General features: G+C 44.6%; 1 protein-coding gene across 1 annotated transcript in view; it reads left to right on the forward strand.

Moving 5' to 3' along the window:
* The window catches only part of LAMC1 (laminin subunit gamma 1), a 66954-nt gene that overhangs the window by 7638 nt on the left and 31642 nt on the right, over nucleotides 1-27674 (forward strand). The window lies entirely within an intron of this gene.

Below are 27674 nucleotides of genomic sequence, written 5' to 3' on the forward strand. Positions count from 1 at the left end.
GGGGCAGCTGTCCCCTGTCCATGGGCTGAAGCAGACAGGAGTAAAACTTGGCCCTTGCATTGGCCTTAACCCTTTTCTTAACTTTCTCAACAAAAACAAACAAACAAAAAACCCTGCTAAAACCTACCAATCATCAAAACCTGCTTGATAACACAGGTTCTTCCCCAGCACGTGTGTGTTCAAGTGGGCAGTGGCTGACTGCATGTGGTACTGCTTGACTTGCTGGTGGGTTGCCCAAAACATTCATTCCCTTGGGTGCTCCGTGGCTGAAGGAGCGCTCTGGAGTCTGAGGCTGGCACCAGCCCAGTTCTAAGCACTTGCTTTGCAAGTTATTTTTTCAAGGTCTGTTTTATAGCTCAACCTACTCAGCTTCGGAAGAGACGCTGTTCCCACCTGGGTGAGCTGGTGCTCATACAGCACAATGTACTTGGGCTGGTTTGGTCTTTTTGTGTGTGTGTGAAATAGCAAAGATCCTGAGTGGATTTAAAGGAAAAAAAATTAAAAAAAGTCTTTATCTTCCCTGCATATTTTGTTTCAGGAAAATGAATCTTTCTAACCTTCTTTGAATGCATCTCATAGAGTCTTTAAACAAATGGTTGCATTGAACCTCTCCAGGGGGATAAACTGGCAGTTTTCGTGGTACTTTCTTATGCTGTACTTAAAATGTTGTGGAGTATAAGCTACATGCTCCGAAAGGCACGGTTTGCATTGGAAGTGTTTCTTGGTGAGATTAGTGGAATGAAAAATCAGTCCCTTCTGAAAAAACTACCATCAGATGCTTCTTGGTATCACAGTGTTAAGTGGGACTGCTTGACCGAGTAAAACGATGACGTTCTCGTCCTAGAACTTCTGCGGTCCGCTTCTGATTATGGTGATTATTTATAGTCCTTTCATCTGCAGGTCTTTACATGCTCCCATCCGGTGGGATTTTGCAGTGGGATTTTCTTCCCGGCAGCTTGTGGGGCTGGTCCCTGGGGAGCAGCCCTGGAGAGGCTGCCCTGTCTGCCACTCTTGCCTCCCCGCTTCTGAAAAAATGTGGTTTATCCATGGGCATCTGGCGTGTATCCCTCTGCCCTGCTTCCTGGCTACCGTGGTTGGGGTGCAGCTTGCTTTTATTTTGTTAGAGCAGCTGATGCCTTCCTCCAGCCGCCGCTTTCTCTGCTGTCGCTAGCTGCCTTCATGGGTCTCGTGGGTCCCACTATCCTGGATGGAGTAACGTAGGACAAGCAGCTTCTCAACAGTGAATCAGCTGCCCGATGAACGGGTTGAGCAGCTGATGCTTAAGGCTGTGGTTGCTCTAAGCTTGCAGACCTCCTGCGTGCTCTACTTGTGTTTTCTGGCTCCTCTCCCTTTCTTCTCCCTTCTGAAGCTCCTTGCAGCCCGCCTGGGCTTCACCTACTTCCATCTCCCCTTTCCCTGGTACTGAGATGTTCCTGGGCTCTGCGGTTTGGGAAGGCTTCCCCGGGATGGGGTTGTTCAGCTGAGGTCTCCTCGTGCTTGGTCCCTGCACTAACCTGGTGGTCCATGCACTGGCCTGGTGGTCCGTGTGGGTAGCATTGCTGCTGCCCTCCTGTGCCAGCTGCTTTAGATGTGTCTTTAGGTAAGAGGCTGGTGGTTTTCATGTCAGTCAGAGCTCAGCAGTGCTCAGCTGAAAGGTACAGTGCAAATGCAAAATCGTTAAATGCTTAGCGTTATTCCGTAGTTTCCCCTTTGCACACATTAGGATTTGGGGTGGGAGGAAGCCCCTCACTGAAGGACAGTTACAAGTTTTCCTGAGTTAAAGCCATTATTTTGTCAGTTAAAATTAATGTTTTTTGCTGCTGATTCCCAGCAGGGTTCTGGAGAAAGTATACAAAGCATGGAGTAGAGAGATGTGGGGCTGTGGGGGTGCAGCAGCTGCTGCAAGGGCTGGTGCTGCTGCCAGGGTGAAATGTGAACTCGCTCGCCATTGTCATGTGGTGTCTATTTAATGAAATCTAGTTTTCTCCCTGTTTCGCCTTGCAGCCTGCTCCCTCCCCTGTCCCCCCTCTGCTGAGGTTGCCAGCGGAGCTGAGAGGGTGCTCAGGACTGGGATGGTTCTTCGATCCCCTCTGTCTGTGCTCTGCAGGCATGAGTTAACTCATGAAATTACTGGCATTACACGAGTCACCGCTCTTCTGCTTTCTAAGCAGAGTGACTGTGCATATGTCTGTGCGTGCGCACTGCCCCTTTCTCGCAGCCGGTGGCTTTCCTCCCTCCCGCCAGTGGTCCCCGGTCGCAGGGCGTGAGCAGGGCCATCCCCGGTGCCTCCACCACGGGGGAAGATAAACCTGAGCTCCTTGCGGAACACAATATGGATTATTTTGGAAGTAACAATACAGAGATGAGCTTTTCCAAGAGCTTCATAGCACTTTTAGGAAATAAGGGCCTTTTTGACTTTTATTGTAACTATTACAAGGAAGTGTATATAGTGCTGTCTGTTTCTTTTTGGCAATTTGTCTGAAAACATTGCAAGTAGGTTGTTGCGGTGCCGGAATCCTTGGTTTCTGGTTAGGAAAGGAAGCTTGTGGCTTTCATGAAGGACTGGTATTTCAAATCATGGTAAATACCTCTAGGAAACAATTAGTTGACTGACAGAACTATGGCTCTGAAACGACAGTTCTCTTGCAAGTGACCTTAGTTATTCTTGTCTGCTGGTATTGAAAAAAGGCAGGGATAACCAAAAGCCTTTTTCCTCTTCCAGAATTAAATTTCTTTAAATCAGAGAGTCGTGGGTATAGGGTGAAGAAAAAGTTTGTAGAAGTCGCCATTGTAGATGATGAGTGAGCATCTGGCTGAAAGTCTACAGGATGAGACTGTGTTGCTCGCCTGTCCCTGGCGAGCAGGAGGGAATAGCAGTTACGGGTTTGGCTCAATTTAAGGTGTATTTTCTCTGCCACAGATTTCCTTGTAGCCTTATTTTTCTGTATTCCTTTCATTGTAAGACGTAAGGGCTGCGTCAGAAGAAGCCCATAACTGTTTGGAAGATGCTGGAAAGCCTGAACTTGGGGCACCCCTTGTGCCCCAGGCTGGTTCTCTCTGTTCCCTGGCAGGCTGCTGCTGGTCTTTATTTGAGTACTGAGCACACAAGTTCATGAAAAATTATCCAAGAGGCACTCTTAAGACCTTTAATTCGGTATCCACCGATATATTTAGAAATCTCTAGGCAAATGCGTTTGTGACTCTGAAAGTACATGGGTAGGACTGGGGAAGGGCATCGGAAGATTCCCAAAGTTGTGGCACTGGCCGCCCGTGAGTACTGCAGTCCTCAGCAGAGGTCGAGAGCTTTGGTTACAGCTCTCATAAAGCTCTTGTTTGCGTCAGGGAGGGAACTGGACCGGTTTTCTGGTGCACTTGAAGTAGTCGGCTCTGGTCTCTCTGTGCTTTCTTATTCACCAAATTAATGGTTAATTAACCAAGGATTTGGATGCGCAATTACAATAGTGCTGTCATCTGGGCTGCTGACACTGATCTTTGCCTGGATGGTGTTGCTGGATATTGCATGGAAGAGGCTACAAATGTTTATAGGAATCTCAGTTCTTCCTGTTGCAAAAGCTTTTACCAAATAGGTCTCCTCATTAATTTGTATAAATTAATCACCTTTTTTCATGTCATCCATTTGGTCTGTTTTGCAACTCCAGCGCTGTGGTGTGGTGTTCTGCTGCGTGGTAGAAAATTAACATGCTGCTCTGGTGGATGGGAGGGACCCTGTCTGCCAGTCTTTCTGTCCCTCAAATCCTGCTTTTTTGAAATTTATTTTATTGCTTCCACTCCTAAAAAGTTGACATTCTCTTGAAAACAGTGGGAGGGAATGAAATGTGTTTTGAAAGGGCAATGCCATTGGTGTGTATTGTGCACTTAGACAGGGTATAGAGAGGGGTTGTGGGAAGAGAGGTGGTTCAGCAAAAGGGATAGGCATTAAATCTATGTCAGCAGCACTGTATACCAGAAATTTTCAACTGTGTCTGGCTAAATTGCATGAGTCTTTGAAATTCACAACAGCTCTGGCAGCCCTACTGGCTTTTGTCCTTCCTGCAAACACCCAGCTGCCTGGTCCGGGCATCCCCGCGTGCTCAGCATCCCCACTGCTTCCTCTGGTCCTGCCACAGAAAACCGCTCACGGCTTTGGGGAAACCACAAGAGACTGTCTGGAGGAAACCTCAAGAAAATGAGTCGGTGTTGCCACTGGACCCTTGGAGGATGTGAAAGCGTAGAGTGTTTGGTTCACATCTTCCCTCTCCGTGTGTAATTAGCGTAATGCAGGAAAACTTTCTTTATCGCCCCCCTCTGAGGAGTGATGTGTGTCCAGACTTGCTTAAGAAATTTGCTGGTAATAGTCCAAAATGCAAACGGAGCGTGTGCTCCCACAGCAGTGCGTGGTCTGCAGAAACACTTGCTTTGTTCAGGTAGCTGTGCTGGCTGCTCAAGGGGAGCTTATCTTAAAACATGTACTTGAAATCTATCAGCTTTTGCTTTTCTCCTGCTGACGTTTTAAAGCCAGCTAGCTTTCGGCACAGGTAACTCAGCAGGCAAGGTAATGGATTACAAAAGGTTGTGGTTGGGAAGGAGGCATCGAGGCTGTGAGAAGTGTTTTATTTGTAGCAGTTAATCATCAAGTTACGTGCTGCTTGGCTACCCTTGGTAAAGAAATGGCAGTTGCTTCAGGTGGTACCACAAGGTGTCTTGCCAGGCCTAAAATGAGGACAGCCCCACTGTGCTTTTAAAAAAAAAATAAATAAAAAATTCCATGGTGGTTTTCTGACTGTCCTGCTTCTTGAGGTAGCTGCTAAGGCTACTTCTTTATTCTTGCATCTGCCTTCTGAGATGAGATGGAAAAGACAGGAACCTCCAAGACAAGTGATTATGGTCAGGCATATTGTGGAGTGGAACATCATACTCTTTCTATCATAGAGTTAATGATTAATTAATTAAGTTCTTGTAGCAGAGGCTTGCTTTAAAGTGTAAGCCATCATTTGTAGTTAAAAGAATGTGTAACTCCTAGATCTGTGTGGTTTTTTGCATTCTTGAGAAAGGCATGTTTAAAGACTTTTTTTGAAGCGGAGGATTTTTATCCTCTTGGAAAAGATTACTGGTAATTCTGAATTGGCAATTAAAAAGGGATTAATAAATAATTGATAGGGCACTCCTGGAGCATCTTCCATGCATGGTGCCTAAAGGACATGTGCCAGTCCGTTTCTTTGAAGAACGTTACCAAGGTAAACCAACCAAATCGTCATTAAACATCTTCCTTTCAGTACTTAAAGGGGACTTGTAAGAAAAATGGGGACAGGCGGTTTAGTAGAGCCTGCAGCAATAGGACAAGGGATAATGGTTTTAAACTAAACAAAGGGTAGATTTAGACTAGATACAAGGAAGAAATTTGTTACGATGAGGGTGGTGAAACAATGGAATGGGGTGCTCACAGAGGCGGTAGATGCCCCATCCCTGGAAACATTCAAGGTCAGGCTGGACGAGGCTCTGAGCAACCTGGTCTTGTTGAAGCTGTCCCTGCCTATTGCAGGGGCGTTGGACTAGATGGCCTTTAAAGGTGCTTTCCAACCCAAACTATTCTATGATTCAACAAAACAAAGTATAAGCCATAAGAATGAGCTGTAGGAAGCTCGGGCTTTCTGTTCTGGGCTTGACTAACAACAAATAGGAGGTGCTCAAATACTTGGTGTATCCCTGTGCTGTTCTTATCTTGCGCATCTGCTGCTTCCCCTCTTTCCTCTCCCACCAGCCTCAAGGCTTTCATGCTGACAGTCTTGTGTTTTGTGTTCAGTTGCTTTGACAACAGATTAGAAGGCAGAAGCGTTTTTTGTGTGTGAATCGTCCAGTGTCCTTGCAGAATAGCTGTCCTGCTGCTCAGCGGGGTGCTTAAAATTTGGGAGGCAAGGAATGAAGGTGTGGCTTTGTGGTCTCTCTAGGGACGTGGGCTTCTCTCAGCCCTGCCCACTTCACCACAGCTGGGGGCAAGGAAATGTGCAGCCCTCAGCTGGTTGTATCAGCTTGCTTGATGAAGTCCCAGCGGCTAGTTTGATGGAAAGATAACCTTTTGGTGGCCTTGGAGATACTGGGGCATGCCTGGGGCTGTGTTAGTGTTGGTTGGTGGGAAGGAGGCACCAGGGATGCACAGCAGGATGGGGGATGGACTTACACCAGTTACAGCCAATTTTGAAAATAAGCTAAAACATTTTTTTAGAAGGGCCTTTGTGATAAGACAAACTCAAAGTGAGGATTTTGGATTATGCAAAGCTTACTGCACGCTTTGAAAGCTCGGAGTTCTGTGAAAGGAAGGAAATGAACAGTCTGAAATTTCCACTTTTGTGCCTTGCACATGCTTGCAACTCATTAGTTGAAGTAAGAAACCTAAGGAAAAGATTGAGAGATATTAGAGAGCATTTCTAGGGGAGGATTTTCATAGAGAAGACATTCATGTATGCGTTTAAGCTAAAACACTGAATTCTTGTAGAGTTTTCCTTTATGCAAAATGCCTTTATTTGGAGATTCAGCTGTCCTAGCTTGTTTTAGCTGACTCTGCATGAGCAGGAATAGAGAGACCTGTTTTTTTTTTTAAATTAATAAACCATTAAAATAAGTGGGCAAACTGATATTTATGCAGCTGCTTGACTATCCTGGAAGCAGATTCAAGGCCAGCAGATTGGTGGTGTGGCTCCCCCACCCTCCCTTTAATAATTCTTTGTGATGAAAAGCTCTAAAAAAGATAAGAGTGGACTGTTTATCAAGTGATTTTCCACTATAGATCAATGTGAAACTAAATCTGATTCTCAATCTGAAGATTGAGATGGTGCATCCCAATGCAATTAAACTTATAGGCTTACTCATTTTAGAATTAACACCATAATGACTTGCTTTTCTCTGTATGGGCTTGGAGTTCCTGTAGTGATGGGTGAGATAGAGCCATAAAGGTCTCTTGTGCTGTGGATATTTGTTGCATATCTAAGTTAAACAAAAAGCCAAAGCAGAGAAGGAGGCTGAAGTGTCTCAGTGATTTGGGTTAATTACTAAAGCAGCTCCTGCAGAATAATTGTTCTTTAAGTGTCAGGTTGGCCAGGCTGATGTTGCATCAGCATTTCTTTTGTTAAAAAGCTTCCTAAGAGATGAAAAGTTGGTATATGCGTCTCCTAGGAGGAAGATTTCCTGCAAGTCATCTGCCGCCTATGCAGAGCTGCTCTTCCAGCAAACAGAGTCAACAATGAATGGTGATAAATCTTTGTAGAATATAGATAGAGAAATGGTTATGCCTTCTGTTTTTGGGGACCAAAAAAGTGGTCTCTGGTCCTGCAAATGAACTGTATTCATTAGTCATAAGGAGATGTTGGGTTTTGTTTAATGCAACTTTCACCTGCTTGCTTAATCTGCGGGCGCCTGGAGGAATGGAAAATGAGTTTAGCATATCTGAGGGCTTTTCTTACAGAGGTCTCCCTTCAGTATGTGTCCTGCCCACACAGAGATAAAGATGAGCAAAAAAAGGCCTAGAGCAATGCATTTTTGCATGGGTATGCAGCAGTTCCTGCCCAGGCGACTCTTGCTGGAAGGATCCAGGCCATCTGCTGGCCTGGAGCTGCCTCTGACATGCTGGGAGAGGTACGGTGATCACCGGTAGGGTGTTCAGGTTTTGGGGGCACTTGGGTGGAGCATGCACCGATGTAACTTCTGTTTTATCCCTGCAAGGGTTGTACAGGTAGCGATGCCTGAAAGCAGAGCATGGGGACAGATGCTCTTCCGTCAGATCGCTGAAAGCTCCTTCAAGTGCAGACACAGTTTTGTAGTGCAACTTCATCTTTTTTTTTGTTGTTTTTTTTTTTTCTTTCTTCCTTCTCTCTCCTATTTGGGGGAAAGGTGGTGCGTAGTCAACTCCCTCCTCCCCAGATAATGCTTGAAAGTTGTCCAAAATGGGGTTGGTTTCACAAGTAGTGTGAAGTCACTGGGGTATGTAAGCGGCCGAGCCCTGCTGGGGGTTTTGGAGTGCTCAGCCCTTCCTTCCTGCTGGGGGAGAGGCTGAAGAACCTCTGGGTCGTTTTATTTTTGATGCTAAATGCATAGTTCCCTTCCAGCGCAGCAAGTTTGTGACTGTTTTGGAGCAGGGTGTCTTCAGCCTGAACACAAGCTGAATCCTGCCAGCAAGGCAAGCAAAGGCTTGTTTGCTAAAGATAGTGTGCACACGTGTACTTAGTCCAGGGGATTTTTAAGGCACTCTGTGAGTGCTCAGATTCTAGGCATCCTGAAGAAAATTAAAGGGATCAGAAACATCTAATGAGTAATGAGCTATTTAAGGTCAACTTCATCCTTTGTAGCACCTCTTCTCCATGCAGCCATACCAGAAGACACTTACTCCATCACACAAGCATATTGTGATCGACCTTTGCGTCAGATTCAACTCCATCATGTGCTGTTGTGTTCCCAGGTGATCAGGAATCAGTTTTTGGCGTCTCTGCTGTCCCTGAGGCCAGGATACGTTGGTAATTCAGTAGTCCCTGCAATGCATTTTGGGCTGCCTAAGGTTATAGCTTGTGCTCATGTTAATTGGGCTGGCCCTGAAAAAAGTTTTGTTCAGCTCTCTTTTATTTTAGCTTCCTTTAGGTTTATTAAATAGTTGTCCTTTGCATGGATGGAAAATGTTAAAAATAGAAGTGCTTAAGGCAGGGCTATTGTGTTGGTGTTGACAGGTTCGCTGGAAGCTGAAGCATGCCTTGTATTTTAAGAAGCACCAGGTTTTGGAAGGGGTTGCTCTCTGATGTCCTCTTGACCCCGCACTGAGGAGCTGCTTTTCGGAGCTGAGAACAGACTGCCTTTTGGATAAATCAGGTTTTTAGACTGATGCCGTTCACTAGGTTGTGCAATTATGGCAAATAACAGACCGAGATTGGGATTTCTGAAGAATTGTTGCCTTTTGTAATTCAGAGGCACCAACTGCAAAGCTAGTCAGTGAAAGAACCTGAAATAACATCTAACAGACTATTTGCTTCTTGGTACAATTCTTCCCTTTACTAACAGTCTTTTTTTTTCCTTGTCCCATCGCTGTGCAGGCGAGCCCATATGTATAAGGGAATAAAGCACAAGTGATGATACAGAGGAAATAATGACACTGTACTGATCTGTACCATGCAGCCAGTAAGTAAGTTTCTGCAGTTTCCCTCTCCCCAGTAATTGTAACCACTGTAAAAACGGAATGATATTTTTCAGGATCCCTGACTTTGCTTAGCTTGCCCCAAACCAAAGGCAGGCTTTTCAGAAGAGGAGGCAAAGGTGCACAGGCCCTTTATGTGGTGAGGTTCTGTAACTATGGAGCCGTGACCCTAAATATAAACCTAAACCGTGAGCATCTCTGGCCAGCGTGGTTGCAGAGATGAGCTTCCAAATGTAAATAGTGCATGAAGTGATGGAGAGTGATTTCCTGAGTCCCCCGTCTCAAGCTGGCTTCTTTACAGTAGCAGTCAGCTGTTGGTATCTGTGTTTTGTCATCACAGAAATCTAACGGTGACCACACAGATTTTATGGTGCCGTTGCTGATGGCCTTAGCAGGTACACTGGTTTATCTCAAGCCTGCACAATGCTTGCCAGGTATTATTCTGTATCCAACCATCTCTTGTGCAGCTGTGAAAATCATCTGTAGCTCGCTTGGAACCGCAGTTCTGCGGGAAACTGGGACATAGGACAAACTTAAGGGAAAGGTAAAAAGCTGTGGGGGTGTATTTTTTTATCTTTTTTTTTAAGCTTTCCTAAAATGGTACGAATAAGGGAAGGTTTTGCTGAAGTTCATGTTTTTGCAACATAGGGATTACTCCGTTCTTTCTTCCTTTGCACTGCACAGATACTCTTTTTGCCTCCCCTCCTCCTCCCCACGTGGTTAGGATTCCCTCTGATTCAGTAGGATCATCTAATCTTCAAGACCCAGCCCAGCAGGGGAATGTGTATTTTGATAAGGAGCAATTAACGGTGCTTCCTCATCCAGACTTGGAACGATCCCAAAATCAGATCATACGTCATTGGGAGGATGCTCGTCTCCATGCGGCTTTGCGACTTGGGCAACAGATGGTCGTAGTGATATAAAGAGATCCTAAAAATTGTGTATATATATATAAACAAAAACCAAAACCCACAAACCAAACTTCATAAAAATAACTAGTTTACTTCATATCACCTACTGGTTGTGCGTTTATTCCAAATGTGCAAAAGTTAATGTTTTCTTGGCCGTGGTAGGAATGTGGCAGTGCTGGGGCTGGAGCGTGGTGGGGAGTGCCCTCCCTGGCTTCGCAGGGGGTGCAGTTAAAATGTGTTCAGAGGGAGTGCACGCATTTACTTTCCATCTACAGAAATTGATTGCAAATGTTGGCAAATGTTTTAATGTTTCTGTAGGCTTTTAGTTGAAGAACAGTAGTAGTTTTCAACTTCCTTTAAAAAAAAAAAGAGACTATAGGGTTTTTTTTTTTGTGAGAAAATGCTGTTATGCTCTAAGGGGTTTTTGGCGTCCAACTGCGTAGTGAGCTTCTATAAGCATTTCTTTTTTTGTTAAGTTTCTATTTATCCTTGTGGTTGTAAGTCGGGAAATATTCACTGCCATAGGTCACAGTATTTCTGTGCTATATTTGGCAATATAGCTGGCAGCTTGCTTTTTTCCTGGGAACTTTCTTGTCAGGTTGGTGCAGAAAGCTTTAGCTACTTAACTGTTGGGGAAAGGACGTTCTTAGTTTTATTCTTTTTTTCTATTTTTTTTCTTCTTTCTTGCTTCCACTGAGTTTTGTCCTTCACCGCCTTTCTTCCACTGGAAGAAATCAAGACTTGAAGTGTTTGAGCTGTCGCAGCTACTTGCTTTACGGTGTCATGGGTATCATGTGTGTCATGTTTGTCTTGCCTCTCGTGTGCGAGGCTCCCTTTCCTCTTTGTGGTTTCTCATTGTTTTCTGCCAAACCCCTGTATTTCAGAGCCGCTTCCTGCCTGCGGCTTTGTACCAGCTTGGGAACCTCCGCACGCTTGTTCTTTGCTTTTTGTGTGCAATAGAGGCACCACTGCATGGGGCGTGAAATTGTAGAGAGTGATGAAAATCTGTCAAAGATATCTGGGGTTTTTCTGGCTTTCTTTCCAGCATTTTGCATATAACTCTTTTGCATTTAAAAAAACCAAATCACACTCTTCAAAAATGTTTTTCCCTATGGTATTATAGCTAGTCAACATCTTTATTTTTTTTTTTTTAAAAAAAAGAGGCAGACCCAGAGATTAGTGATAGTCACCTGGCTGCTTGTCCCTGGACCTTGACCACCATGTCAAATGATGTGGCTTCTCTTGCAGAAGCAGTAGGGGAAGCCACGCTGCTCTTCTTGCCTTTCTCTTTTGTTTACTGGTGTTTTTCCCCAAAATCAAATGGTGCTGACTAGAGGGAGTGCTCAACACAGCAGGGTACGTGATCCGCTAGATTGTCTCTGTAGTGAGTTTTGACCACTGCCCTTTAGGCAGGGGCAGTGCAGCACACCCAGTGGCTGGAAGATGGCTGGAGTGGTGCTTCCAGCTGGAGCATGTCAAGAGGTAGCATGTGGTCCCGACTCAAGTGCCCTGGGATGCTCGAGCATGAGATCTTTTCAAAGGTATCTGTGTGAATTTGTCATGTATGCAAAAAGGGTGGAAATGGTACTGGACCAGCCTGAAACCTCAAGGCAGGTCCTTGCTATGAGTGGAAGGTGCCCCAGTTGCATGATGTTGGAAGTTCAGTTGGACTGCAAGAAGTTTCTTCTATGCTTTGCCTACTCCTGGGCTTTCCCAAGGTGTCATCTCTTGGCTGCTGCCACCACTGTGAATAAAAAGCACCCAAACCCCCCAAACTAGCTTCACTTCATTCATACTGTCATAGGAAATGCTGTCCCGTGTTAGCTGGAATACTCTTCGTGAGTTCCTCTCTGTGGAACGGCCCTCTTTGTCTGTCTGTCTTGCTTATGTTGGCTGGTGGGTTACAGCGGTCAGAGGCTTGCGGGGTTAGTGCTCCACGGGTCTGCTCTGCAGCCCAGCTAGTCTGTTGGAAGCTGATGTGTTTCTCGAGAGGATTTCTTAAGCACATAGACATTAAACTTCTCCCCAAAAGCACAGGGAAACAATTGGTGGTAAAACCCAGAAAGGAACCTGGCTGATCCTATTGTTTCTGGGGGCCGCGGCTTTCCTGTTTACTCAGCCTGGTTTTCAAATACTTGTCCTGCTCCGTATGTGTAAGGCACTTTTGCAGTCACCTGCAGGGTTCTTGCCTGTCCCTCTTCGTGCAGCTTTTGATTTGTCTCCTGTTTTTGAAAATATTCACATCAGTTTGGAAGTACCAGAGGGAAACCTCTCACCTGTCTTTGAGCAATGACCCATTAAAAAAACCAAACCAAAACAAAAAACAAGAAAAAAAACCCCCAACCAAACAAAAAAAGCACCCACAACCTAACCAAAAATGGTGTTAGTTCCTGTTCCTATTTTTTTTCCCAATGTTTTATATCCAAAGTGCAGCACAGCCCCTTGAAATGAGGGTTTGCAGAGCTAGAAATTGCTAGGTGCTGATTGTCAGTGGCCTTTCTGGTGGGGGCTTGCTGCCTTTGAGATGAATTAAAATGTTTCAAAACTTTGTGACGGACTGTAAAACTGTGATATTAATAAGTTGTAAGTGCTAACTGAGACTATGCTGCCTGCAAACATTGCATGACAAGGAACAGAATATGAGCAATAGTTTATAATTACCTTCAAGGAGGGGTTTATAAAAATAAGTCTTCTATATGTATGTATTAGGATCGACCTACAGCTTCATTGCCTGTTCCCGCTCTAAAGAAGTTTAATGGCCGGCCGGAGAAGTAGAAGATCAAATGGACAGATGTGTTGGTTGTGATGTTGAGGTGTGAATCCAACCCACTGTTGTTGCCTGGATTTATCTGCCTTGCAAAGAAATGAAGCTGTGCTTTTTCCTGTGACCTGAGGGACCAGGAATCCCGCTGGGATTTGGGGAACACTGAGGTGGTGGCAATTCCTGGCTGGTCCTTCCATGGAGCATTGCAGGTCTGCAGTCACCCTTTTCCTTTCTGCCCTCCCTGGGTCCACCTGAAACCTGGAGATATGTGTGTGAATCTTTGGAGAAGAATCTTTCCATCGCTACATGTTGCTCTGGGTTTGGGTTTCAGCTCCTAGCAGAAGCTGGGGTGAGGGATGCCTTTAGGATTGGCTGGTAACTTGGCATCAAAACGATCTTTGGCCCTCTGATACGCTTGGTCTGTGTTGGTGAGGAGAAGTTAGTGATGTCTTGGTGGAGCTGGGGGTGGCAGGCAGCTCTGTCTTAGGAAAGAAAAGCCCATATCCGTCTATTGAGGGACTCCACTGTGAAGCTGCTGCAGAGCGATGCGGATGCTGCTCCGTGCAGGCTTCTGCCACGAGGAGCTGCCTCAGGGGGCTTTGGACATTCATGGCTGCTGCCACAGCATGGGCTTTGAGTGAAGATTTCTTTATTCCTTTGAAGGTGGTTGTGAAGCTTTGTTTGTAGCCCTGTTTGCTCTGAAACGGAATTATTTTTCAGAGAGCAGAGATAGCTGGGGGCTCTCAGCTAGATGCTTCCTTCCGAACCTCTTGAGAAGAGCAGAGTACTCTCAGCTGAATGAAGTTTTGCCAAAATAAGCATTCTTGTTTAACGCAGTATATCACCAGGAATGCTTCTGGCTTTAAAGCTTTAAGAAGAGAAGTTGGCTTGGACGCTGTAGCCTGATAACATTTTTATTTCTTTATTTATTTCTTTATTTATTTTTAAAGCACAGGCCTGTATTGCAGGAACAGAGTTTTGAGTTCTTGATCCGAAGTGAACTGGTAGGGAAGGTGCCAAATTATTTTTCTTGAGCGTGAAATGTTTTGCATCTGTATGCAGCCTGCTCACGGGGTGATGCCCCTGGAAGTGTGCTAGCCAGTCCTCTATGGCAAGGTGGTGATCTCCAACTCTGATAACTCATTACAATTTTGTTCCTGAAAAATGTCAGGGACATTTTGTTTCTGTCCCAAAAAAAGAACAGAAACAAACTGCAAAACCTTGGAGGTTGCTATGAAACAGAACCGTCTTCCCCTTGGCTCTATTAATAAAGCCTTTATACGCTTTTTCCTGAGTTCCCTTGCTGCTGCTGGTGGGGTACGGTGTATGCCTGGTAGGCATGTCTCTTCTCCTGTAACCAAACGTTTCCTTGGCTGCGGATTCATTGAAGGTTTTCAGGCAGAATTAGGCTGCGGCATGCTGCTTGTCCTGTGGTATTGGTACAGAGCAGGCTTCTTTTCCGCTTTTGTTTGTGTGGGTGGAGGAAAATTATTTCAGTTTTTAAGTCCTTCAAAATTTTTTCAAAATATATTTATTGTAGAAAATACAGCTCTTGCTCACAACACTTCTCCCCCTGCCCCCCCAGCCAGCTTTCATAGTTACCTTAAAAGGGTTTCTGATTTCTTAGTAACTTCCCTACAGAAAACTTGATGCTGTTTGCAGAGAGGACCGTGTGCCAGAGGTGTTGCCGTGTCCATTCCCTTCAAGGCCCAAGGTTAGCTGATGGTGCCTTTGCCTCTGCCGCGTCTGCCACACGCGGCCTTGCCCTGTGTCTGGGTTTGTACAACAGAGCTTAGTTGAGGGATGTGGAGCCAACTCAGAGGACTGCGGCATCTGTTTCCACCTGTGGTGCTCAGCAGCAGTCCTGTTCATGTGGATAATTTGTGTAAAAATCAGACTTGGACAAGTCTATGCTGTGAAGGAAGACAGCCCAAATGAGGAAACCTCTCTGCGTGCTTCTAAGCCCTTTTGTACCACTGCGTGTACCGAGGAGTCAGTCTTCTGTATTGAAGGCTGCAGCAGCAAAGCACGTGGGTCTCTGGCTGTAACATGGTCTGGCTATTTCACTTGGGCTGGGCCCCCTCCCGGTGGTGGGTGTCCATGTGGAGCTTAGGTGTAGCTTTTGGTCAGTGAACTGTGAGAACTCATCACCTGGCTGTCTTAGTGTCTGCGTTAGTGTGATTGCCCTCCAGACTCTCCTGACTGATTTGACTTGGGTACCGTTGACTACCATAGGAGGTCAGCCATGTATATTTAGGTGTCTGAGTGTATTTGTTTACAGCCTGGACCTTAATCCCATTCTGCTTCTCTTCATAGAAGAAGTGAGGTTGGAAGTGACCTCAGGAGGTCCTCTAGTCCAGACTCCTGCTTGGAGCAGGATTGATGTTGAATTCAGACCAGGTTACTCGGGGCTTTGTCCAGTCTCCTTTTGAAAACTTGGTTTCTTGCTCACGACAATCTTGATTTTCCAGGTGGCGATGACAAAGCAGATTGCTGAGCCCCTGGTTTTTAAGCATCAAGTATAAGGTAACTTCTCAGAATAACTGTTTTGGGTGCTTACATCCATTTATCATGGAGATACTGCCTGAAGAAAAAAACACGAGGTGACTGGAAAGAAGAACAAGAAGGAGAAACTGAATGGGCTTGTGAGCTTACTCATATTCTGTAGTTTGGCAGCTTGGGAGCATTTCACTCAGTGGTCGTGCTGGGTAGGATCAAAGGATGTCTGTCTTGTTGCCCCTGCCATTCCTCTTGGTGGGACATACTTGCACTGGACATCTGTGGACTTGATGCTTCTCTACCCTCTCTAGACTTTCTTGTTAATTTATATTTTCTGCAAAACTGTATACTTTGAAGCAGCAAACACGTGTGTGCCAGGTGCCTGTGGATTGTTACGTAAATTGACGTGTCATCTTTTATCTTCTTCCCTACTGATCTAATAGCTACAGTTTCTGGTTATATTCACAAAATCTGAAGACCAGCAGATTTAGTTGTTTTAATCTTTCGTAGTTCAGGATGTCAACATACTAAAAACCAAGAATAGGTCTGACGTGCAGCTGAGGCTTCTGTGTCGGAGTTTTGAGTATAGGCGTGAGTGTTTCCCATGGAATACTTGCTGAAATCCCACCAGCTGCGTGACAGGATGGTCATTGGTATGGGCAAGAACTGCACAGAGGTTGCAGAGTCTTCGGCTCATAAATGTGGTGTATTTGGGGCTGGAAATCAAATCAGACAGCTGCGTGCTTGCGCCCATTTTGTCCATTTACCTCTGCAGACAGGATGTGTATGGTGCTTATTGGCCAAACAAACCATTTTTTTTTGTGTGTGTGTGATGCAGAAGGCAACTCTCCATCGCTGAAGCCTGGTTCAAAGAGCTCATCTGAGCTGGAAGGGTGGGCAGGGGCAGTCAGGAGGACCAGATGGTGCTTATTTCTGAATTTACAGTGTTTTCTCCCCTGCCCTCACCCCCTGTGGAGAGAGGAAACAATTTATCTTATTAATTCCAGAGACTTCTGTAAAACAGAATGTGTAAATACATATAAATGTGTGCTTGATTTTTCTCTGGTTTGTGTGTCTGGGAGCGGTGGTTTACAAAACTTGCTCCCAGGCTCTGGGTAGAGGAGGAGGAGTGGGAGAAAGGGCTCAGGCACGGGTCGCTTCTTATCTTTGCTGGAGTCCACCTCTTCTGGAGCATGGCCCTGAGCTGGTACAGCAGCCCTGGGTCCCCAGAGCAGGGTCACACCAGCTGGACTGGGAGGCTTAAAGCTCATTTGCCTTTTTGGAACTTGGAACAAAATGGGCTGGTGTGTTGGGGTGGGGATGAACCCTGATCATGGTTTCATTCTTACATCCTTGGGAGCTGGTCTCCCTTTCCAGGGCAGCGTCTTCAGCTCTGCTGGTATTTTGTTTACAGCTGGTGATGTTAAACTCGTGAAGTGTTGGTGTTATCAGTTAAGTGGGTTTCTGGCACTCTATACTGGAAGTGTTGGGAGGAACCCCACTGGGCATGCTGTTGGGTGTTTGGGTCACTTTGGTGACCGTCTCATTGGAGGTTTGACCTTGACAGAGCTGATGACACAAAAGCCATTTTCTGCCCTTCATTGCTGAGCTTCAGGTGGTAAATTCTGCCCAAACGTCAATGTTGCCAAGGGAGGGAACTCAGTGCTTCTCCTAATGAGTTTTAACAGGGTTTGGATGGAGTTGCCCATCCCAGGACAGCTGTGGTCCAGAGAAAACAGCAGCATCACCTCAAAGTGAGGGCACGGTGTTAGCACAGGAGCTTAGCTGCGAGGTGGCTGAGCTACTAATAAATTCTTCAAGCTCTGAAGTTGTTGTTCCAGAGGTCTTAAGGTCTTTTAAAATGAAAGGGGAAAAAAAACAACCCAAAAACCCTGTTCGTGTTCCTCATCTGCAGCCCAGAGGGTATTTTGGCGATCTGCAGGTTTTCTGGGAGGAAGAGGCTCATGGCCATGTTGGACTGGGAATAGGGTGTAGGGCAGAGGGTGCAGTGATGCTCCTAAACTCAACTCACCCCTTTTCAGTGAAAGAAAATAACAAGTTGTCTAAAGTGCATTCCTAGGATTAAAAAAAATAAATGATGTGAGCACTTGCTAAAGTATGGGGTAGGCTTGGAAAGCTGTTACCCTTCAGGATTTGCTTGCGGTGAGGAGGGAAAAACAAGTGCAGTCATTTTTCATCAGAGGTTAGAAATAGGATTTCTCAAGAAACTCTGTTGGTATCTGTGGTTTTTAATCTCTTTAAAAAGTGAAGAGGTAATATTTTCAGATGACACAGCTACTGAAGTTATTGCTAATGAAGTTGGTTAGGTGGTTTCAGAGGAATTTCAAAAGGCTGCAGCAAGATCAGTTTATTCGATAGCAGCACAGCAGATGAAATCCCCCATGGATGTGTTCAGTATTGCATGCTAATGGGGAAATGTTTGTGCTATTCGCTTGTATCGATGCAATCTGAATTAACTGGGAAAAACACTTAGCCATGTGTTACTGGGTGCATCTCCACTGGCAGGTGGGACTAATTGCATCTCAGCTTTTGTTTTAGTAATGGCAGATTGAGCCAAGTGAGAATGGGAATGTCCAGTGGCTATTAAATCACTATCGCTGTGACTGCTCCGCAAACCTTGTGTGAACTCTGTGACTCTTGAGACCTCTCCGCTGGTTGGAATTGGCAACCGAATTTAAGAAGTTAATGGAGAAATGAGGGGGCTGACAGCATGGATTAAACTTCAGGAAGCTAGGGAAGGGGAGGAACCACTTTTAGTGGTGGAAAGACTTGAGATGGAAGAGTTGGTGTAGGAAGCAGCATCCTTTGCTGTAGACAACACTGCCGCAGAATGGTTTTGGGAATACCGTAGTGAAGTTGGATGTCACTGTGGCCCCACTGCTGAGGTTACTGGGCTCTAGTGCAAAATAGTCCCAGTCAGCATGAATCGCTGCTGTAGATCGTTTAAGCTCTGCTGACTTTATGCTCAATAACAGTTAAAGCTCTTTGGATTGATTTTTTTTTTTTTGAGAGCGAATGTGTCTATACAGTTTCAAAACCCCTCCCTTCCCTTTTCTGAAGTTGGGATTGGGCGAGCAGTAACCTCAATACTTGCTACAAGGAGCAAAAGTATTTTAAAACACTGAAGAACTCTAACTATTAAGCCAGCAACACAATGTTTTAATTTACTGTTGTATAATGCCTTAATAAATTTTAAATATTAAGTGCTCAAACGAATAAAAAAAATCTTCCATTTATGGGCTTTTTTTTGCGGAAGGGAGGGTGGAGGGTGAAGGTAAACTCCTCAGCCCCATACAGACCCTTATCCATCAAAGGACTTGGCCATTAGTCATCAAGGGCAAGGACAGAAATTTCCCTCTGCTGTTCTGGCACCGATCTCAGCAACCTGCAAGCCTGGATCATACTGCGTCTACCACACTGGCCATTTTCTTTCCCTGGCTCCACGGCCTGAAACGGCTGCAGCTCCCTGCATGTTTGAGGACCTGCAAGCTGGAGCAAGAGGAAGAGGGAAGCAGCAGGTGCTTCTTGTGGGCAGGAGAGGGGGATAGGGCATGTCCTTCCTGTTGACATCTGTTTCATTTAATCCTCGAACAGGCTCTTTTGAAGCACAGGTCATTTATCTGTCACTGGTTGCACTTGATAGTTGGCCTCTAAAATCTGCTAGGATGGGAAGCTCTGGACCTGAGGACTCAGTGCGGTGGGGTCAGCCATGGGTTTGGAGCTCTGACGTGTGGGCGCCCAGCGCAGTGGGGATAGCAGAGCTGGATTTGCTCTGTGTACTGCTCTGCAGCTTGCAGCCCGGTGGGGCTTCTGCGGTGAGGAGAGGCTTCCCGCTGCAGCTGCAAGTTTTAAGGGGTAAACAGGAGGAAAAACAAAAATGTCAGTACAGTCTGTGCTCAGCTGGGCTGTCCAGACTCTGAGCCATCGCAAGGGAGCAGATGCGGCGTATCTGGTTTGTGTGGGTCTGGCAGCATCCTCATGGAACACAGCCCTTCCCCAGGCTCGCGCGCTCAGCTGGGTGCAGAACACTAGTGCTCTCCCCTTTACACCTCACCACAGACCTGAATTTTGGTATTCTAGTCTTCTGTCTTAACCCTTTCCCTTTGGGAGAGGGAGAGTGGTGACTGTCCTGAGCAACCGTGGTGACTAATCTGAGCAGTTTTCATAAGAATAAACACTTGCTTGTAGCAAAAAATACCTAACCAAGCATCCCCAAAGCTGTGCAGGTACCAGTGTGAGACGGTCACCTGCCCTCCAGTCTGCAGTAGTGCCAGAGCACTTCAGATGCAGTGCGAGTATTAACGCTTTTCTCTCTCTCTCTTTTTTTTTTTTTTTTGAGCGTTTGGGCAGTTTGTAGAAATGATGCTGAAGATGTTCATAGTTATGCAGGTTGGGGGTGGGTTAAGAAGTTTTGAAAACATGTTGTAAAGGATGTGCTGATGTCTTATTTTGGAAAACAAGCTTGGGAGTTTAATTTTGAGTTGTAATTGAAGCATGGAGTAGCACCCACGCTGTTGAAGATGACACACGTACAGAATCACTAAAGAAAGAGGGATGCCTTGAAAAATCTTTTAATTCCTTGACTCCAGCTGGGAGATGTCTAATTCCCCCTCCCCCCCATTATGACAAAGAAATAGATTAGACCAAGGATTAAACCAACTCTTTGCCTACAGGTTTGTTACCAAGCTTTCGTTGTTTTATCACTTTCTTTTACACAGGCTTGAAGTTCTGTTGTTTGGGGTTTTTTGTTGGTTTGGTTTTTTTCCCCTTTTTTCTGAATGATGTTTTGTTTGAATACACTCAAGATTTGCAGTTAATGGTGGGTATTAGGATTTGAGCGATTATCCCAGGAGCTGTTGTGGTACGTCTTTGTTAGATTTGGAAGTGGGAGCTGGGTGAATTAGTTGTTTTTAAAGGGGGTTTTGAGGCGGTGTGGGAAAAGGGAGAGCTGTAAGCTTTCTGCCTGCTGGTGTTGAGCATCCAGCCAGGCCTGGAGTTCAAGCTTGAAGATCTCATAACCAGGACTTAATGTTTTGGGGGTTTTTTTTTTCAGTTTAGTGTTCACTTAAACACTGTATGGAGAAGATCCTACGAAATAGACTTGGCACAGCTTCAGGCTTGTTTGCTATAGACATACAAATATTTAGGGAAACTTTGCTTAGTAAATACGTGAGTAAATCCACTTTTTTAAGCTGAACGTTTGTGTCAGAGGAACCTTGAAATATTAAAGTGCTCTGTATCTGGAGGAAAACAGCTGAATCTTGAGAAGAACTGATTACAAAAAAGATGTTTTTCTGAATGGCAGTGTAATATATGACTGCAGCTAGACAGCACAATGATTTTCTTCTTCTGCATCTTTGTGCTCACAGCTTTACCCGCTGAAGTTCATCTTATTTCCAAAGCTTATTGGTATGTCCATGAAAAGGCTGGGAACAGCCTGGCTTTGTTTTCCCATGAGCTGTTGGAGAATGAGCTGGGGGAAAATAGATTACTCTTTAACCAGCAATTCTGAGGGAGGATATGCTCATGTTAGGCAACGTGGTTTAAATTTGAAGGCCATTACTATCTGGTCACTTGGTTAATGAAGCGCTGAATAATTTGGGTTCCTAATGTTCCTGGGAGATTGAAATGCTCTTAAAAAGTCAATCTATCTGACTGCCCTCTCTTTCTACAACATCAATTAAAATAAAAAGTAACCAGACCCGGTTAGGTAATTGACTCGGTAATATTTGAGAAAATGAAGCAGTATCTGATCTGTGTAGTGACTATTTCTTCAGTAGTGACCTTTGCATGAGCAAAAAATACTTTGCGTACAAATTTTTAGCTGCACTCTCTCCAGCTTTGGGGTTTTGTGGTGTGGGTTTTTTGTTTGTTTGTTTTTACCTGCTAATATTTACTTACCTTCAGTACTTAGGGGGTCTAGATAAAGGTAGATTGGGAGGAGGAAGGAAATTGCACTCTTGCAGCTGAAGGGAGACGTAGGAGACTAAGCACGAATGCATCCTAAAACTCCCTGAAGGTCTTTTCCCAGGCCTCATCCAAAGTGAGCTCTGCTTACGCTAGCAGCATTTTACCAGAGTAATACTGCACTTCCAAGTATAGGGAAAGCTGCTCCAGCAAAATCCCATATTCCAGGAAAATCCCCCTGGTTGTCAGTGCTATCAACTTCTTGTCTGGGGTTGTACATCTTCTCCACTGTCATCGCTGTGTTTCGGAAATCAGCAGCACAGGTCTGGATTTCTTTATACACTTGTTAAAAGAAATGTACATTGCTGTTTTTTTAATCAACTGAAAATTAACTTTTTACTGCCATCCTTAACTTTGCAAAGAGTAATTGAGATAAAAAGTATGCCAGTGTCATCTGGAAGTGATTATGTTACTGTTGCTATGATTTAAGGCTCTCTTCTTGTCATCTCTGTGAAATCTAGCGTATCTAATCATGGGCTGATAGCTTTTTTTTTTAATAGCAGCGCTTTTCTTTCCTTCAGCTCGTATACAGAGACCTGAAATTAAACTATACTGTGTGTACCTGAGCGTTTTTTTCTTGTGTTACAAAAATTCAGCAAGTAGCTGAGTTAGCACGCTGGTAGTAGAAGTGTTCAGTGCTTAAAATTACTTCTTCCTGACTTTAAAGGAAATATAATATAGTTCATAAAAGGGCTTTTTCAGATAAAATAATATTTTTATAGTAATGCAAATGATCTACAGCAAAATACAGGGTCATCAGACCTTGGTGAAAGGAAACCTTGAGTGCGTGCGCCACTTGTCCATGTGTTTGAAGTGCTTGAAGTGTTCTTTTTTGGGAGTAGAAACTGGTAATGAAACCATTAATAAAACTGCTCTCCAAGTCTTTGGAGGAGTGAGACACCCAAGAAGGCTGTCACCATCCGTTTGCTCATCCAGGGGGAGGCTGTCGTATCTGATATTGCTCCATTAACTCTGTATGTTAACGCTTTGTTCTGACAGTGTCAGGAGAGGAGTTGATTGCAATGGAGCTCTTGGAGTTGTTTGCAATGACTCAGGAAGGCATGGCTGTTAACTTCCTCTTTGCAAACAAGTCAGTTATGTCTCTCGCTGGAATGCGTTGCCCTATGGAAGTAAAACACACCTAAGAATTTGGTCTGTGCCCCATCATGTCCCACATAGTTTCTGAACTCTTTGCTCTTCTGCTTGGATAGGTAGAAGGAAGAAGCTCTCCACAATAATGGCAGTTCTTGTTAGTGTTGTGGAAAAGGTCAACCAAAGGGAACCAGGATTCACACGTACATCTTCATGTCTCGCAGTTTTTAGCTTCTGCAGTCAGATGTGACTCTGAAGATATCCCTGTCATGGAGTTGAGAAGCTGCAAGACTTCCCTTCTAAAACTCAACCAAGAGGCTCATGTATAGGAAGCCGTATGTTATTAATTCCTCTGCTTGCAGTGCTCTTTCTGTCCCAGCCCTCCTGTTTTAGCAATATCAGGAATTGTATGTCATTCTAGGTGAAATGACTTCAAATGTCTTGCTTTACGCAAGCAGACCTCGACAGCTGTTAGTAGTTGTTCTGCTTGTCTTGTATTTGTGTGCTGCTCTATAGTAACAAAATGCTTTGCATTTAAGACCAGTGATGAAGTCCTTGGTAAGCTTTTAATCTCTAGCAACTCTTATTTTCAAACTAAGTGAAAAGCCTTGCTCTATAGTGTTTTTAATTTAGTGTGAAGTTCTATGAGGAAAAGTTCGAGTGGGTTTGAAGGTAGAAGGCAGTGTTAGTTTTGTATATGTTTCTGATCAATGAAGCTCTGTTGGGCTTCTCAAATTTTCCAGCCAAAGTAGCTTTGGTTTCTTTGAGTTGTCCACACTTTGTCCACATTTTCATCTTTTACAGGCACCTTGGCATTTCAGTAATGGTCATATCTGTGAAGGTTTGGGGTTGTGTGGTGGTAGCTTTCCTTGACATCTGAATGAGGTACCTATCTAGGCAACAAGGAGACATGGGGACGCTATTTGGGGTCTTGAAAGTCTGAGCTTTTGGAGAAGAAAAGCCTTTATTGTTGTAACTTAATGGTAGATTGAAGACCCTGATGCTCTTCAGCTCTCTTGGGGTGTCTGTTGATTGAAGGAGCCACAGGTAGGTTGGTTTGGGTTTAACCTATCACTACACGTAAGCATTTATTGAAAAGAAAAGCTTGAGAGTGCTGTATTGTTTGAGACTTCATTTCACAAAGGCAGCAGCTTTACAGATGGGTTTAAGTGGCTGTTTCTTTTCTGTTCCCCCCAAAAAATACCATTAAAAGGGTCAGTATACATACTAAAGACACTGAAAGCAGAGGGAGGAAGAAATAGCTTGACTCATACTTCATGGTCAACAAATTACTTGAAGTTTTAATGTGTGGTAGTTTACGTTACTAATTGAGGTACAACAGTTATCGTCTAATCTCAAAAAAGGCTTTTTCATCAACTAAGTATTCAGCATTCTTAAAGGAATGTCACTGGCTTAGCTGCGCTAATTGGAAAATGAATTTTTAATAGTCTCTCTCCTGAGAAAAATACCTTCTGGTGGAGTTCATTTAGGCTTCACAGCAGTGTAGCGTGCCTGAAGAAAATCTCATTGTTTGGCTTTCAGTGCAAACAGTTAAGCTAATTTTCTTTGCAATCACCCTCATTTAGGTAGTGCTGTTGCCTAAGGAAATTCTTATTCTTAGGCTGAGGGAAGAACCTGTGTGTGACAGGGGGAGGATGTGGTGTGACCTAACAAGTCATAGCATTTGCCTCTCAACGTGGAGCTCGGGGACAGGAGGTTTTGTCTTGTGATGTGCAAGATGTTTCTTAGATGCTTGCTAGAAGCTGCTCATGGGGGTCCTCTTCTGTGCTGACCTCCCTGGAAACGTCCTCTGCAGCAGTCCAGGGGCTGTCCAGCCTGCTTCTTGTGGAGTGAGTGAGTTTTCTGTTGCCTTGTCTGGAGTTCGCTCTCTTAAGTGTTTCTGCAGCTGTTCCTAATCCACGCTTTTTTTTTTTTAATTTAAATGCAGGTCTGAGTTCTTGAGCACCATAACCTCTGACCGTCTGGGAATATAGTGTATTTCTTTGCGTAATTTTTTTTTTCTTTTCCATCAGACTCAGTCTGTTCTTCACACACAACCACGTCACTTCTCTACTGCTAACAAGGTGAATTAATTGCACACCCAGAATTATTAGGGTTGAATTGCATTCCTGCCACTGGGAACCAGGCGCTGACGTTTAGCTTCATACCATGCTGCATGGCCGGTGTTTCAGGACCAGTAGATAAGTTCAACAAATCAGAAGTCCCCGTGGAAGGTCTTTTAAACATGTTAACATTTAATTTTTCTGTTTCTGCTGAGCCTGTTGTAGGAAAACATGCTTTGTAGGAAACTCGTTTGATGTTACACTGGTTCAGCGGTATCCCCAGAGGTGTTTGGTCCCACTTTCAGCAACTATGTCAGTACTTTCTTTTAAATTCCTCCTTTGTAAAGGAGCAGCAAAGTAATGCTATCTCAGTTTTGAAATCTCCCTTTTATACAAAATGGTAAGGAAAGACTGTGCACGTATCTCTTTTTTTGCTTTTTCAGAGTTTCCTCTGTTCCTGGATGGGCAGCCTTTAGCCTGGGTAGAAGGAGTTTTGATCTACAGATCACTTCCCAAATCCAGGTTTGATGTGGATAGAATGATGTATTTTGGAGCCTAATGTAAAGCAGATTTGGCTCCATTCTAGTCTGTGAATTTAAACCAAGGGCTTCAGCTTTTGCAGCTGGAAGTATTGAGAAGCCTGGGGTTCGTATTGTCTTTGAAGGGTCAGCAGAGAGCATCCAGTTTCATTTTCTTTGTTCATGGTGTTCCAAAATAATCTTACGGAGTCACTTCTGTGGGAGACCAGTCATGCTTAGCCATGCTTCCTTCTCGAGTATGTGTGGTTTTCTGCTAAACTCTCTTTCCTTAGAAATAGTTACTGCATTTAGTCGTTCCTTGTCCTTCTCGTGTCTCCAGACAGAACGTGTGGATGAGCACAAACGTGCCGGACTGTGTGTTTCATACACCTTTGCAACTTCCATGACGTTTGGAGTTTGTGTGGTTTATTCTCCAGAGGCGGAGTTGAAGGCACATGCTGGCTGTTACTTGTGAGTCGAGGACTGGAGTGCAGTTCCCTCTCTGCTTCAAGAAAAATTTGGAAGAGCTTTGCTTCTGGCTTTCCAAAACATATTTGAAACATAACTCAGTGGCAAGCTTTGTTTTGGAAATGGCCTTGCTCCAGCAATGGTTTTGTCAAGTCTGTTTATCCCAATTCCTTCCCTGGCTTAATAGGCTGAGAAAGTAAAACTGTTGTGTGGGTGGGTGGTTGAAAATGGTCCGTATGGATATTGCTGTAATTTGTTTCATAAATAATGGTAGCTTGTGCGTAAGCCTGAAATTGACTGAAAATGCATTAAAAGATAGCATGAAGGCATGTAAACTGCTACTTAAAATCCGTAGCAGGAGTCTGTAGGGAGGAGGGGGAGGTTTCTCAGGAGGCGTGCAAAGTCTTTGCAACATTAAACGTCGCATTCAAATGTGTGAAAAGTTAGGTTTTTTTAAATGTTTATTGAAGAATGCAAAACTCCTTAAATACTTGAGAAAAGAAAGCTGTCTTGTCTGCAGGGGCCAGGTGATGGATGCTAATAGCAACGGTATTATTTCCAAATAGCTGCAGTGTTAATTATGGCCCGTGTCTGAAAAAAAAATATCTGTGGCTGGTGAGTGGGAGGTGGAAGGGCAGGGGCGGGAGGGAGATTAAACCATCAAAATTCCAGAGGATTCAGTGTTCTATGTAGGGAACATTTCTGGCCTCGCCATGGCTGTCCAGCCGGCAGGGTGGGACCTAGGCTGGGAGGTCGCCTTGCTTCCTGAGCTGCTGAACTTACAACTATATGCAAGCGTTCTCTCAGCAGCAGTATCACTTAATTTGTTCTTAATTAGGCTCAACAACGTGAGCTGTGTGTTTGTGATACCTAATTCAGATAGGAGGGAAGCCAGGTGTTAGAGCTGTTGCAGACTGTGAGCACATCTTGGGGGGGGTGAGAGGGGAAAGCACTGCCTTTCAACGGGCGGGGGAAAAGGCTTCAAAATATTATTTAATAGGAACTAGTGGTGACGATCATGAGCGATGGAGCTGTTGAACTGGGTCGAGGGGCAGCGCTCCAGTGGGAACTGGTGTAAATCCCCTCCAGGAGTGCTTGGGCTGGAGCGAGGGGTGTCTGGTGTCTCCCCCGCGCAGGCGGACACCGTCCAAAATAACTTTCATGCTGCCTTTGGCCAGGATGTTTCCAGCTCTGGTCGTTTTGCTGAAGTTCTGAAGCTGAAGCACAGCGTACGCTTTGCCATTAGGTGCGCTGGTGGCAAGTGTGCGAGGGAAGGGCATGGAGCTGCTGGAGGGCGAGGCGCCCGGGAGGGACGCAGACAGAAAACAAGCCTCGGGAAAGCCTCGTAACATTCCTGCACGAAGTATCCCATTCGCAAAATGCTTTTGATTTAACTTTTTTTAATTTTTTTTTTTTTGGTCACAAGTCAGTAAAATTCAGTTGTCCTTTATATCAAGGGTTTTGTAATTCTCACCATATTATCTGATATTTAAATTTGTTCGCAAGATACTGCGCTACAATCCAATAAACTTGTTTTCTCATTACAAGAAGTCATGTGTTTGCCAATTGGCCAAATATCTCATTTAAAGAAGCTGCAACTTCATTTTTGTTTAACCATTTTAACTTTTGCTTTGGAGTTTGAAAGTAATTTTTAGTCTTTTTTTTTTTTCCCCTAGTCTTTCTGCCATCTCTACATCTTCGCCTCTGAAAAGATACAGTTGGAGCTGAGCGTCAGGAATATTCCCTCCTACACCCCCTACTGTCAAATTAAAATATCCGAGGGGAAATTAAAATGTAATGTGACTTTTGCCCTTTGTTTTGCCGCTTGAAGTTAAATGCTATGAGGATGATTTGAAGGTGGCTAATATTTGTTGCATTGTGGGTGTTCCTCTGGAGATGTGGTCTTACACAAGAAGCGTTCATGAGAGGTGTCTTGCTAAGGATGAGAAGTATCGCGTTGTACACAATTGAAAGCTTTTTGGTGAATCTCCCCTGGCCTGCTGCTGCCTCCAGCTCGGATCTTCTGGGGGCTGTGGTTTTTACTGGGTGATGGCTGTATCTCCAACATGAGGAAAACTCTTGGGAAAATGTAATGTTGCTGGGGCACCATGGTCCCACAGTCACTTGGAATGGGTGGAAATTGCCCGTTTTAAAGGGTTGTCATTGCTGAAGTCGCTGTTGGTGGTGTCATTATGGGCTATC

Source organism: Chroicocephalus ridibundus, chromosome 8 (genome assembly GCF_963924245.1).
Source record: "Chroicocephalus ridibundus chromosome 8, bChrRid1.1, whole genome shotgun sequence".
NCBI classification, from domain to species: domain Eukaryota; kingdom Metazoa; phylum Chordata; class Aves; order Charadriiformes; family Laridae; genus Chroicocephalus; species Chroicocephalus ridibundus.